Source organism: Chenopodium quinoa, unplaced genomic scaffold (assembly GCF_001683475.1).
Source record: "Chenopodium quinoa cultivar QQ74 unplaced genomic scaffold, ASM168347v1, whole genome shotgun sequence".
NCBI lineage: Eukaryota > Viridiplantae > Streptophyta > Magnoliopsida > Caryophyllales > Amaranthaceae > Chenopodium > Chenopodium quinoa.
The window spans coordinates 1016527-1032426 of NW_018744113.1; the positions used below are offsets into that span (position 1 = coordinate 1016527).

A 15900-nucleotide genomic window follows, 5' to 3' on the forward strand; every position below is an offset into this window, starting at 1 on the left:
ACCGCCACGTCTGATAACAATAAATCGGATTCTTCTTCTTATGCATCTTCTGATTCTTCCCGTTTTTCTTATCACCCTCATTTAGGCTACACTGAAAATGGTTCCGCAACCTACAAAAACTCCGGTAACCCGGCCGTGGACTTCTTCTTTCATGTTGTCCCTAAATCGCCATCATCGGATATCATTTGCCTTTTACGACTCTCTTGGGAACACGACCCGCTTTTAACCCTTAAGTTGATCTGTAATCTTAGGGGTGTTCGAGGTACCGGTAAATCAGACAAAGAAGGGTTTTACACTGCCGCTTTATGGCTCCATGAAAACCACCCTAAAACCCTAGCCCTTAACATGGGCCCTATTTCGGGTTTCGGGTACTTGAAGGATATGCCTGAGATTCTATTCCGTCTTCTAGAAGGTTCCAATACTAGGAAGCCTAAGGAGGATGTTTCCTCTTTTCCGTATCGTTATGGTATCCGTGGCGGGTTTATGAGTCGGAGCCTGATGATGATAAGGTTAAGCATGGAGGATGATGATGATAGCGATAGTGATGATAGCAATGATGAAAGAAAGAGGAAATTAAAAGAGGATAAAAAATTAAGGATGAAAAGAAAGAGAAGGAAAAAAAAGAAAAGAAAGAAAAAGCTAGGGCGTTGAGGATTCACAGGAAAAATGAGAGGACTAACAAGATTTTAAACAAGTATAATCAAGAATCCGATTTTCGGCTTTTGTACAATTCAATAGCTGATATTTTTGCAGAATTATTGAAAAAAGATATTGAATTCTTTAAAAAGGGTGATTTATACAAATTAGGCCTTTCTGCAAAGTGGTGTCCAACAATTGATTCTTCCTATGATGAAGTAACATTGCTTTGTGAAAGCATTGCGAGGCGAGTGTTTCCTAAGGATGAGTATGAGGAATACAAGGACATGGAGGATGTTCACTACGCTTTCACGGTCCGTGATCGGTTGAGGAAGGAGGTGTTAGTCCCTCTAAGGAAGGCACTTGATATACCCGAGGTTTATATAAGTGCTAAGAAATGGGATACATTGCCTTACAATAAGGTCCCTTCAGTAGCAATGAAATTGTATAAAACATTGTTTTACAAGCATGATGAAGAACGATTTGTGGAGTATTTGGAAAAGGTGAAGAGTGGAAAGGCGACGATTGCAGCCGGGGCATTGCTACCTCATGAGATAATTGCCTCATTAAAAAATGATGAAAATGGCGGTGAGGTGGCCGAGCTTCAATGGAAGAGAATGGTGGATGATTTAGCCAAGAAAGGGAAGATGAACAATTGTATTGCGATTTCTGATGTTTCCGGGTCTATGATGGGGGAGCCAATGGAAGTTTCAGTTGCTCTTGGTCTACTGATTTCGGAACTAAGTGAGGAACCATGGAAAGGAAAGCTAATAACATTTAATACTAATCCGCGATTTCATACCATCCAAGGTAAAAGATTGAAAGAAAAGACGAATTTTATTAGGCAAATGGATTGGGGAGGCAGTACTGATTTGCAGAAGGTTTTTGACAGGATTTTGGAGGTGGCAGTAAGTGTGAAAATTCCTGAAGAACAGATGATAAAGAGGCTGTTTATTTTCAGTGATATGGAGTTTAATCAGGCTTCGCAGTGTGCTTGGGAGACGGATTATAAGGTGATACAGAGGAAGTATAAGGAGAAAGGGTATGAAAAGGTGCCTGAGATTGTGTTTTGGAACCTTAGGCACTCTATGGCTACACCAGTTCCGAGCACTGAACCTGGGGTTGCGCTTGTTAGCGGTTTTTCGAAGAATTTGGTGACGTTGTTTTTGGAGGAAGGTGGGGTGTTGAACCCTGAAGCTGCTATGCTTGCTGCTGTTGCTAAGCCAGAGTATGATACGCTTGTTGTTTATGATTAAATAATTAGGGTGATTTGTAGTTTTGGCTGATAATATTGAGAGGTTTAATTATCTGTATAATGATCTGATGACTTTTTAATTGAATAAAGAGGAGGAAATACATACTCTGCCTTGTTCAAGAGTTACTAATTACTATACAACAATTTCGTCGTGAGAGTGACCTGATAAATTAGACTAAGGAAATGACATGTTTCAATTACTTAAAAGGCATAATTGAGCCTCATCAGGATCATGTCACATGATAATATGGTATGTTACAATCATTCACAAGTTGATTGGATTTTATTTAATCACTTACACTTACTATAGCTTGATTACTGCATAGACTATAGAGCGTATACAAATTTTCTCTTAATTGCTCATAATTTGTCAGATTGTATTGGTTTCTACCACAATTCTGAAATCTTAGACTGCGAGCTATGCTGTTCAAAAATAAACTAGTTTCTGTATATTTATAGGCTGCTTCCCTTAATGTCTGTGAACACTAAGGTACATTATGGACGAGTTCAATAAATTCAGAGGGTTTGTTCTGCAAAACCTACCTTATACTTGTATGAACTAGTGAAGCAGAGTTTAATTTGTGTTTGCAAACACCAAGGTACGCAATTTAAGTTACAAATTTCGTAATACAAACCACTGTGAGAATCATCACTTCCATAGTTTTTCTCTTATTAAATGTTGGAGACAAATTCCAATTAAAGGCTAGGGTTGATACATAAGGATAAGTTGTTACAAGGACTGGTGGTCGCTTCTCCTTCAGATGATGCATCATATGGAACTAAATTTTAAGGAATCAAAGGATGATACTGAGTACAAGTTTACAGTGGCAAATAAGTTATTGTCAAGTTGAATTTTTCTACTACACATGGAAGTTCAATTATAATCTTCGTATGTTTAGTCTTGATTAGAACATATATACAAAACAGATTAGCGAAATATGATCATTGGAATATATTCGTATAATGACTAAGTGCCTAATGGCCATACCACATTGTGACATTGGCCATTGAACATTGACACCCCTGAACTTATTGCCCTTGATCAATTTTGTACGAATTTCATCAAAGAATTTGAGCAAAGAACAAATTTGGTCAATATTGTGTTAGCTGAATTTTCAATTTAAAGAAGCTAAGGCTCTTACAAGTATAATGTATATGATCTCACATTCTCACCTTCACAGAAACGGTGAATAAGCTTAATTATCAATGGCAACATTTTGGAATATTCTTACTCGTTTATATATAATTACTACCAATTCTTTGCAAACTCATGCATAAAATTTTCTATCGTCGTTATTAGTTATTCAACTTATATTGTCAACGTTATTACGTAAAATGAAACTTTGCCAAGTGATTCTTTAGCTTTTTCATGTGTGACATTAATAGTACTTCGAAAATAATTAATAAAAACTTGTATGATATATAATATCTTACTGTTTATGTAAATTTACACATTTTATAAAAATACTATACTTTTTAAAGAGGAGTATTTGATAGGAATTTCACTTCTCAAGGATAGACCTTTAATGTATAATGTATTGTGTTGTTTAAATTATGGTAAAATTTAATTTGTAGTCATTTAAATGAGAAGATAATGAATCACTTTGATCCATTTCCTTGATTCCATTTCATCAATCATCAACAATCGATTCTATCTATACTAAGTATGACTCCATTTCATCAATTATCAACAATAAAATCTATATAAAAGATCCATCACACTATCATTTCACAAAGAAACAATTCACATATCAAAATAAGTGATTCATCATTCCATGGAATGTACTAGTGTACCCTAAAGCTATAACCGTAATTGTGTAACGATTGTATTGTAGAAAGTCTTTGGAATAGGGAAATCAGAGAAAGAAAAAGAGGTAGACGACGCATGTCGAAAGGCAAAAGAAGCAACTCATGCAGTGAAAGAAGGTGCACAACAAATCAAAGAAACGGGTGAACATGTCAAAAGCACGGCTGAGAAAGTGTCACAAACAGCAGGTAACATTGTTAACAAAATGAAGGAGCCAATTATAGGTGCAATGAGCAATGCATGGGGCAACACCACTGAGAAGATTGAGGACAAAGTTGCTGAAAAGATTAGAGATAGAGTCATGGGAAAAGAAGACCAAGAAAAAAGTGATGATGAAAAGTCAAAGTAATTAATCCAATATTAAAGTTTAGCAATACCTATTATACACTCGGATTTATCGTACATCCAAAAGTCTTGTTATTTTGACAGTTTGTACAATTGCTTGTTTGTTAGTATGTAGCAATGAAAAATAAGTGTGGGTGCTTTATGTTCATTGTACACTTGTTTGCGAAGTAGACACAATCTATCCCAAGTGACAAATTACATACTTTGGTATTTCATATTGAGTTGATACATATGTGATATGTCAGTATGTGATGCCATTATGTCAATAAATTAACTTTAACATTTTTTTACTCAAATACCATATGCACATTATTTGAACGAACATAATGGCATAATATTAAAGGAGTAACTCAATTAAAAGCTTAAGTTGATAGTGGAGCCCAAAATCTATTTAGTTTGTATTTTTCTAGAAAATTAAAAAAAAATTACTACTATTAACTTGAAAATAAAAATATGCACAATACATTCAATTGAAAAAAAAGGTTGCACTAAAAACTAAAACACGATTGTTTATCTCTCTAAACCCCAATGCTTTGTTCTCTCTCCTCACCCCATTAAAACCCTACCCCTGCTAACCCTAGGAACTCGCCGGAGTTCCAGCGCCGCAGCCAAACTCCGGCGAGCTTCCTCCTCCCCTCTTCGATCTTCTTCTCTTACTTCCTTTCTCCTGTTCTTCTGAGGTGTTTCATTCTCACCGATTGGAAGTCGTGCCTCTTATCTCCGGCGAGCCTCCTTTTCCCTTCTTCTTGTGTTTGTGTGAGCATATATATATATATATATATATATATATATATATATATATAATATATATATATATATATATATATATATATATATATATATATATCCCTATTAAAAAAGTTTTGAGGAGAGTGTTCCGAATGCAAGACTCCATCACCTTCCCCGCCTTAGCGTGCGTGGAAGGATATCGTTTAAAGGGTCCCTCTGCTGGCGAAACAAGGCCTAAGGACTAGGCCTAACGCCGCCGTCATAGGTCATCGGTAATTTTGACCATGACGGAAACGGTAAAGTTAGGGTTATGGTTTCGTGGGTCCTTTCGCTGGAGGGCTAGGCCTAACGCCACCGTCAAGAGAAGTTTGTGACGGAAACGGTGAAGTTAAGGCTAGGGTTTTGAGGTTCCTTGTGTTCGTGGGTCCGTGTTCTTGTGTTCGTGGTTTCGGTGGTGCTCTTCTTTGGTTTGTGCTCTTTCCTAAGTATGTTTTTAGTTGGTAGTTCTAAGAGTTTACTTGTTTTAGTTTGTTTTATGGTATGTTTTAGCCCCCTTTGGTTGTTTTCCGGGCTATTAAGTTGTTTTGGCTATAGTATTTTGGATGGTTGTATGCAGAGGGAGTTAGGATCCTTTGTTAAGGATTGTGGTGTGGTTTTAGTGGTAAGAGTGTTTACAGGTTTGGTTGTTGGGGGTTTGAACAAGAAGTTGGCCTTGGCTACGGTGAAGTGTGTGTTTTGTTGGAGTGTATGGTATTGATTTGGTCAACTTAAGTTTATTTTTATTTTAACAGTCAAAAAGTTGTTGTAAAGGCTTAAGTGTTAAAAGCCATGCTTTAAGTTTTAGTTCTTATCTGTATTTTGTAAACTCTGATTTTATAAATACATTTGCTTTTGTCAAAAAAAAAAATGAAAAAAAAGGTTGCATATTCAGTGAATAAAGTTGAGCATTATGACATTAAGGGCTTGTTTGGCTCACCTTATTTTTGCTTATCTGATCTGGTGTGGTCTGATCTGATCAGTTCTGATTGTCTAATTTGACTAAAGTTTGACCTTAAATGTATGATAATATATAAGGAAAAAAATGTATCAACTGCGATCTTGTTAGATTTTTAATAATAATGTGTATTTTATTAATATGTAATTTTGACAATTTTTTTAATTACCAAATTAAGGATATTTAGCGATAAAAAAACTGCACATAAAACGATGATCAGAACTAATTTTTTCTAATCTGACCTGATCTAAAGTTATTTTTTCTGAAATACGTAAAAATAAGGTGAACTAAACAAGGCCTAATTTGTCACATTCTTCTCGATCATTAATTAAATCTTCTCATTGGGTATTTGGATCCAATGAGATGATTAATAAAATTAATATATAAGAAGTGGCGGATCCAGGATTTAAGGTATCGGAGTACGAAATTAAGCTTAAGAGAAAATCAAAGTAATATATAGTGTATAATTATTTTTTTACCAACTAAAATTTGAATTATTAATTATTTTCACTATTGTATTAATGGTATTGTAGGGAATAATTTCAAGCTTTAATCCCACTAGCTTGAACCCCACTGTGATCATACACTAAAGTACGGTGGCGTCCAAAAGGGAAGAAGATAGAGCAAAAGAGTCACCAACAAGTTTTAGGAACTTGTAAACCGTTCACAGGGTGATGGTTACACCCCTTAACGATACAAGAGATCGTCAACTCCATAAGGTCTAGAACCAAATAAGGGTTCGGGGATGAAGGTACAAATCCAACCTAAAAGAGATTGAATCTTCCCTAATAATAGGCCTCTACTTTATTCAGATCGTATTCATGTGCACTTTTTGACTATCATGCAATCAATAGGTTTAACCCTAAACCTATTAATCTATATTGGTTGAATATTAATGCACAAACAAACTAATATTGGCGATCACTTGAATTATAATCAAATTAACCCTAAACAAGATTATTAACTATCTTATTAAGCATGATTACAAGTACCAAATCCCTTTAAACATGCAATAAAAGGTGTGATCAAACAATAAAAATAAATATCAAGCAACATAATAATAATCAATTAGGATAATAAAATTATAATCATCATCAAAATAATAATAATAATAAAAATAATAATCATAATAATAATCGTCATATTAAAATAATAATCATCAAAATAACATTCATAATAATATTCATAATCATCATAAATTATAATCATTATAATCATAATCATGTTCATGTTAATATTAAATCATAATAATAATAGCAATATCCTAGGCATGATACTAACAAGATTAATAACAAACCCTAGTATGTCACTAAGCATTAAAAATCAAATCTTTAACCCTAACATGATACTAACAATCATAAATATTAGGAAGAACATAGGAAGCATCGTAACAATCATATTTAATATTAAATTACCCTAGACATGATACTAGGAATATCATAATAAGCTAAACCTTATTTCTACATCATAACATCAATAAAAACCATTAAAATACTTACTTTGATGCCTTGTACCTCTTTCTAATAACAAAATATACACGTTAGTAACTTCAAGGAAAATAATAATCAAAACAATTAAATTAAATAATTGAAAGAGAGATTTGGGACCAAACCCTCAGAAATTAAACCTTTTACGTCTCGGGCGAAGGCAACTTCTAATATGGCTAGGTGTTTCTAGGTCTAATGAATGCGGAATTTTTTATGTAAAAAGCTAGTTTAGAAAAAGAAAGAAAGAGAAAGATGGTGAATGATTAGAGAAATCTTGATGAGAATTAGCGAATGATTAAAGAGAATGAAAAAGAATTGAAAACTGATTGTAGTTGTATATAATTGAAAACTGGTTGTTGATGAGAATTGGTGAATGAAAACGGAGTTTTTAATACGTTATTTATAGAGAAAATCAGCCAAAAAGATAAAATTAACAAAATAGAGTATTGGCGCAACTAAAACAGAGCTGGCGCCCACGCTGGCTAACTGGCGCCAGGCGCCAACATTAGCGCCAGGCGCAAGGCGCCAATGCCTGGCGTTAGGCGCCAGGCCTGTTTTTGACACGTTTTCGAAAATCAGATAAGTTTTGCCGTATAGGAGGATAAAATTGTATCTTTTCCTCAAAAATGTTCTTTGATTTTAATTAAAACTCTGAAAAGTCAACAAAAGTCAATTTATCAATGCTAATTGAATTAGGAATGAAAAGAATCTTCTAGAAGACTAAAACCATTCCTAATTGCATTAGGAATGATAAATCATATTAGGCCCTCCTCTAGATCATTGGGCCGCATATAAGGCTTAAACCGGACCTGGTTTAGTAAATTGGCCATAACTTCCTCAATATTCATCGGAATTGGGCTTATAATATATCGTTGGAAAGCTCTTGTCAAGCCCCATCCAACTACACTACTATTGGACCCATATCATGGACCAAGAAAAATGGATTGGTTGTTTTCTTAAAAATAAGTTTTCAAAAACAGAGAAAAGAGAAAAGAAATTAAAATTGTCCGCAACACTAAACTTTCCACACTTTCGCATCATTCGATTATGATTCGACGTGAAAGGTACTCATCATCGGGTTTGGTTTAAGGGAGACACAAATGGGTATCTACAGAAGCCCCCACTTTGACTGAGTTTGGAGAAACGTAAGTTTCGAAAACAAAAGTCAAAGTATTGATAGGGACGGAGAATGATTCAGAACGTTCTGCGATCCTAAACCACTCTTACAACACCGATAATTGCAAACTAGCGTTAGTTAAACAGATAAGAGAGTTAAGAAACGCATAACTTGCACCGTCGAGCACACGTCTCTGAAAGTAACTGATTTGCTGCTTTAGTGTTTTGATGACCTCCTGCATGATAGAGAATGCCATCCCGCTTGAAAACCGCTACGCCTGTAACTGCATCTAATTTGGAAGATTGCTTCGCCTAAACGATCCTCCTCCGCTTTGATAATATTCCGCGTCTAAGGGAATACCATCGAAGATTATTTCTCTTGAAACAATCCTCATCCGCATTGATAATATTCCACGTCCAAGGGAATACTATCGAAGATTATTTCTCTTGAAACAATCTTCTTCCGCATTATGACCATCTTCAACGTCCAAGGGAACACGATCGAAGACAACTTCGCCTGAAATTAGCTTCAGTTGTTTGTGACAACTCTCCGCAAGCTAGGGAATGCCATCGAAGTTATCCTCGCTTAAATCCATCCTCATTTGATGCGATAATTTTCCAAAGGAAATTACCGAAGATCTCCGCTTGTCGATCTTTAAAAGCTCGCCTGAACTTTGCTCCTGCTATGCCTGTACGTCGGCGCTTCCGTTTCTTTGAACCTGTACGTCGGTGCTCTTTTGCTGATTGTAGGGAATAATTTCAAGCTTTAATCCCACTAGCTTGAACCCCACTGTGATCATACACTAAAGTACGGTGGCGTCCAAAAGGGAAGAAGATAGAGCAAAAGAGTTACCAACAAGTTTTAGGAACTTGTAAACCGTTCACAGGGTGATGGTTACACCCCTTAACGATACAAGAGATCGTCAACTCCATAAGGTCTAGAACCAAATAAGGGTTCGGGGATGAAGGTACAAATCCAACCTAAAAGAGATTGAATCTTCCCTAATAATAGGCCTCTACTTTATTCAGATCGTATTCATGTGCACTTTTTGACTATCATGCAATCAATAGGTTTAACCCTAAACCTATTAATCTATATTGGTTGAATATTAATGCACAAACAAACTAATATTGGCGATCACTTGAATTATAATCAAATTAACCCTAAACAAGATTATTAATTATCTTATTAAGCATGATTACAAGTACCAATTCCCTTTAAACATGCAATAAAAGGTGTGATCAAACAATAAAAATAAATATCCAGCAACATAATAATAATCAATTAGGATAATAAAATTATAATCATCATCAAAATAATAATAATAATAAAAATAATAATCATAATAATAATCGTCATATTAAAATAATAATCATCAAAATAACATTCATAATAATATTCATAATCATCATAAATTATAATCATTATAATCATAATCATGTTCATGTTAATATTAAATCATAATAATAATAGCAATATCCTAGGCATGATACTAACAAGATTAATAACAAACCCTAGAATGTCACTAAGCATTAAAAATCAAATCTTTAACCCTAACATGATACTAACAATCATAAATATTAGGAAGAACATAGGAAGCATCATAACAATCATATTTAATATTAAAATTACCCTAGACATGATACTAGGAATATCATAATAAGCTAAACCTTATTTCTACATCATAACATCAATAAAAACCATTAAAATACTTACTTTGATGCCTCGTACCTCTTTCTAATAACAAAATATACACGTTAGTAACTTCAAGGAAAATAATAATCAAAACAATTAAATTAAATAATTGAAAGAGAGATTTGGGACCAAACCCTCAGAAATTAAACCTTTTACGTCTAGGGCGAAGACAACTTCTAATATGGCTAGGTGTTTCTAGGTCTAATGAATGCGGAATTTTTTATGTAAAAAGCTAGTTTAGAAAAAGAAAGAAAGAGAAAGATGGTGAATGATTAGAGAAATCTTGATGAGAATTAGCGAATGATTAAAGAGAATGAAAAAGAATTGAAAACTGATTGTATGTGTATATAATTGAAAACTGGTTGTTGATGAGAATTGGTGAATGAAAACGGAGTTTTTAATACGTTATTTATAGAGAAAATCAGCCAAAAAGATAAAATTAACAAAATAGAGTATTGGCGCAACTAAAACAGAGCTGGCGCCCACGCTGGCTAACTGGCGCCAGGCGCCAACATTAGCGCCAGGCGCAAGGCGCCAATGCCTGGCGTTAGGCGCCAGGCCTGTTTTTGACACGTTTTCGAAAATCTGATAAGTTTTGCCGTATAGGAGGATAAAATTGTATCTTTTCCTCAAAAATGTTCTTTGATTTTAATTAAAACTCTGAAAAGTCAACAAAAGTCAATTTATCAATGCTAATTGAATTAGGAATGAAAAGAATCTTCTAGAAGACTAAAACCATTCCTAATTGCATTAGGAATGATAAATCATATTAGGCCCTCCTCTAGATCATTGGGCCGCATATAAGGCTTAAACCGGACCTGGTTTAGTAAATTGGCCATAACTTCCTCAATATTCATCGGAATTGGGCTTATAATATATCGTTGGAAAGCTCTTGTCAAGCCCCATCCAACTACACTACTATTGGACCCATATCATGGACCAAGAAAAATGGATTGGTTGTTTTCTTAAAAATAAGTTTTCAAAAACAGAGAAAAGAGAAAAGAAATTAAAATTGTCCGCAACACTAAACTTTCCACACTTTCGCATCATTCGATTATGATTCGACGTGAAAGGTACTCATCATCGGGTTTGGTTTAAGGGAGACACAAATGGGTATCTACAGAAGCCCCCACTTTGACTGAGTTTGGAGAAACGTAAGTTTCGAAAACAAAAGTCAAAGTATTGATAGGGACGGAGAATGATTCAGAACGTTCTGCGATCCTAAACCACTCTTACAACACCGATAATTGCAAACTAGCGTTAGTTAAACAGATAAGAGAGTTAAGAAACGCATAACTTGCACCGTCGAGCACACGTCTCTGAAAGTAACTGATTTGCTGCTTTAGTGTTTTGATGACCTCCTGCATGATAGAGAATGCCATCCCGCTTGAAAACCGCTACGCCTGTAACTGCATCTAATTTGGAAGATTGCTTCGCCTGAAACGATCCTCCTCCGCTTTGATAATATTCCGCGTCTAAGGGAATACCATCGAAGATTATTTCTCTTGAAACAATCCTCATCCGCATTGATAATATTCCACGTCCAAGGGAATACTATCGAAGATTATTTCTCTTGAAACAATCTTCTTCCGCATTATGACCATCTTCCACGTCCAAGGGAACACGATCGAAGACAACTTCGCCTAAAATTAGCTTCAGTTGTTTGTGACAACTCTCCGCAAGCTAGGGAATGCCATCGAAGTTATCCTCGCTTAAATCCATCCTCATTTGATGCGATAATTTTCCAAAGGAAATTACCGAAGATCTCCGCTTGTCGATCTTTAAAAGCTCGCCTGAACTTTGCTCCTGCTATGCCTGTACGTCGGCGCTTCCGTTTCTTTGAACCTGTACGTCGGTGCTCTTTTTCTGATTGTAGGGAATAATTTCAAGCTTTAATCCCACTATCTTGAACCCCACTGTGATCATACACTAATGTACGGCGGCGTCCAAAAGGGAAGAAGATAGAGCAAAAGAGTCACCAACAAGTTTTAGGAACTTGTAAACCGTTCACAGGGTGAAGGTTACACCCCTTAACGATACAAGAGATCGTCAACTCCATAAGGTCTAGAACCAAATAAGGGTTCGGGGATGAAGGTACAAATCCAACCTAAAAGAGATTGAACCTGCCCTAATAATAGGCCTCTACTTTATTCTAATCGTATTCATGTGCACTTTCTGATTAACATGCAATCAACAGAATTAACCCTAAACCTGTTTATCTATGTTGGTTGAATATTAATGCACAAATAAACTATTATTGGTGATCACTTGAATTATAATCAAATTAACCCTAAACAGGACTATTAATTATCTTATTAAGCGTGATTACAAGTACCAAATCCCCTTTAAACATGCATAAAAGGCGTTATCAAGCAATAAAAATAAATATCAAGCAACATAATAAATAAAATCATAACAATAATTATAATTATAACAAATAAAGTTATCATCGAAATAATAATAATAATAAAAATAATAATAATAATAATAATAATAATAATAATAATAATAATAATAATAATAATAATAATAATAATAATAATAATAATAATAATAATAATAATAATAATAATAATAATAATAATAATAATAATAATAATAATAATAATAATAATAATAATAATAATAATAATAATAATAATAATAATAATAATAATAATAATAATAATAATAATAATAATAATAATAATAATTATAACATTTATAATCATAATCATGTTCATGTTAATATTAAATCATAATAATAGCAAGATCCTAGGCATGATATTAACAAGATTAATAACAAACCCTAGCATGTCACTAAGCAATAAAAATCAAATCTTTAGCCCTAAATGATACTAACAATCATGAATATTAGGAAGAACATAGGAGGCATCATAACAATCATATTTAATATTAAAATTACCCTAGACATGATACTAGGAATATCATAATAACAATATAACATGATTGCTACATCTTAATATCAATTAAAACCATTAAAGCACTTACTTTGATGCCTCGTACCTCTTTCTAATAACAAAATACACAAGTTAGTAAATTCAAGGAAAATAATAATTAAAACAATTAAACTAAATAATTGAAAAAGAGATTTGGGACCAAACCCTCAGAAATTAAACCTTTCACGTTTAGGGCGAAGGCAACTTCAAATATGGCTAGGTGTTTCTAAGTCTTGCGAATATGGAAGTTTGTATGTGAAAACAAAGTTTGAGAAGAGAGAGAAAGAATAATCAAGAAAATCTTGATGAGAGTTGGTGAATGAAAACGGAGTTTTTACGACGTTATTTATAGAGAAAATCAGCCAAAAAGATAAAATAAACAAAACAGAGTCTGAGGCACGAAAAACAAGGTTGGCGCAAACCCTGGCTAACTGGGGCAAGGCACCAACACTGTCGCCAGGCGCCAAAGCCCGGTTTCAGGCGCCAAGCCTGGTTTTAACGCATTTTCAAAAATCAGATAAATTTGCCTTACTGGAGGATAAAATCATATAAAATGTTATTTGATTTTGATTAAAACTCTGAAAAGTTAACAAAAAGGTCAATTTATCAATGCTAATTGAATTAGGAATGAAAAGAACTTTCTAGAAGAATCTAGAAGACTAAAATCATTCCTAATTGCATTAGGAATGATAAATCATATTAGGCCCTCCCCTAGATCATTGGGCCGCATATAAAGCTCAAACCGGGCCCAGTTTAGTAAATTGGTCATAACTTCCTCAATATTCATCGGAATTGGGCTTATAATATATCGTTGGAAAGGTCTTTGCAAGCCCCATCCAACTACACTACTATTGGACCCATGTCATGGACCAACCAAACTGGATTGGCTGTTTTCTTAAAGTAAGTTTTCAAAAACAGAGAGAAGAGAAAAGAAATTAAAACTATCCGCAACACTAGACTTTTCACACTTTCGCTTCATTCGATAATGATTCGACGTGAAAGGTACTCATCACTGGGTTTGGTTTTGGGGAGACACAAATGGGTGTCTACACTGATAAACCACTATGTCGGTGCCTTTTGCGAATGAACCAGTATGTTGGTGCCTTTTGTGAATGAACCAGTATGTCGGTGCCTTTTGTCAATGAGCCAATGCTTAAGCGCTTTAAGCTAAGTGAGACGGTCTTTCATCAGGTCGATCACTTTACGTAATCAAGCCGATTACTAAAAATCATGTCAAATTGCTTAGAGGGGCTAACTGGCGTACCAAGGAACCCAAAATATGTTGAAAAAAGGTAGAACAACCTCACCGAGTGGCTGAGTGTTCTGGCGCCGCTGAAAAGCCATCAGCGCCACACAAATAGCCTTAGTGCCAGGCGCTAGGATTGGCGTCAGGCGCCAAGCCTAATTTTTGACGCCAATGCCTAGAGCTTGGCACCAGCACGAGGTTTTCCTTGAATACCCCTTTCCTCTTCATTTTGCTGTTTGCTCGTCGTGTAAGTAGCTCAAAAAACCGCAGAACTTCAATTGATTGGTTATTGCTCGTTTCTCAACCGAATCCACTCAAATTCATTACAAATTAAAGCCCTTTTCATCTAATTTCCACATCTATGTAAGTTTTCTTCAAAATCACATCAGTTTTTATGAATTTTTGACATGTTTATTTACGAATTTCATGTAAATTCGAAATTTAAAATGCTTAATTTACTTTGTTTATCAAATTTTATGCCATGAAATTGCATGATTATGTTTATATATTGCCTTGGGAGTAATTTGAGACTTGTTTGACTCAATTTGGTGAAGATATGAGCAATTGGCCATTGTTGGACCCCTTAAGGTCGTGAAGAACAATGTCTCCGGTTCTTGATGTTTTTGCTAGCAATTCTTGTCCAATTTGTCATAATAATTACTATAGTACTGTAAGAAATTGTGTGATTGCTTGAAAAATGTTGTTATGCTCAATTTGAATTTGTGCTCTGTTTTAGTACTACGTGATTAGGGGATTTTTCCCCACCAATCACCATCTGACAAGTGGACCAATCAGGTTCCGCCATGTGTCCGTCACATGGGCCAATAGGAGCCTGCCACGTGTCAAGCAATGATCCGTCCACTATGGACCAATTACGACACAACACGTGTCCTTCCCATGACACCTGGGATAACCGGTCACCTAGGCCCAACTTCCGAGGGAAGCCCAATCAGCCCAAGGTTAACCTAAACCTAGATTGGCACGTTTCCCGAGGTTATAAATACCTCCCTTAATCCTCATTATGGGAGATTACACGCTAAAAACGCAGATTACACACATTAAACACTCTCACCTAGAGAGACCCTATCACTTTAATTTCCGCATTAATTACTCCTTAATCAAGTACTAACTTGACCGTCGGAGGCGGATCTCCAATCATCCGGAGCATCCGTTTGTTTTGCAGGTACAGGCGTCCGGTTCCAGTCTCGGAATTGTATTACAGTCGGCTACTCTCCATTGAGTATTTTACTCTATCTTCAGAGGGGCATGCCGCCTGTACCTTTAAAGTCGGCTACTCTCCATTGAATATTTTACTCTATCACCATAGGGGCATGCCGTCTGGACATATAGTCGGCTACTCTCCATAGAAGAGGGCCGACTGGTTCTAAACACACAGCCACCCCCCTTATACTTAACTAAAAATGATCCGGGCCTTGCCGACCCTGTGCCTAAACAGGCGGCTACCCTCCTTTTACTTAGCACCTACGTTCACCAAAAACTAACCAAGGCCACAGGCCAAATGATCAGACCAGGTGCCAAGCCAACTGATCCAATCTTCAAAACTAATACGACCTGTCCCAACATCATAGCAGGCGTCCGGCGGCATCCCTCCGGATGAAATTCGTAGCAGAGAGCAACTCCCTTTTGGGT

General features: G+C 35.4%; 1 pseudogene; it reads left to right on the forward strand.

The window, feature by feature from the left end:
• The first annotated feature begins 247 nt into the window (after positions 1-247).
• LOC110692580 lies at positions 248-2016 on the forward strand (annotated as a pseudogene).
• The last annotated feature ends 13884 nt before the right edge of the window (positions 2017-15900 follow it).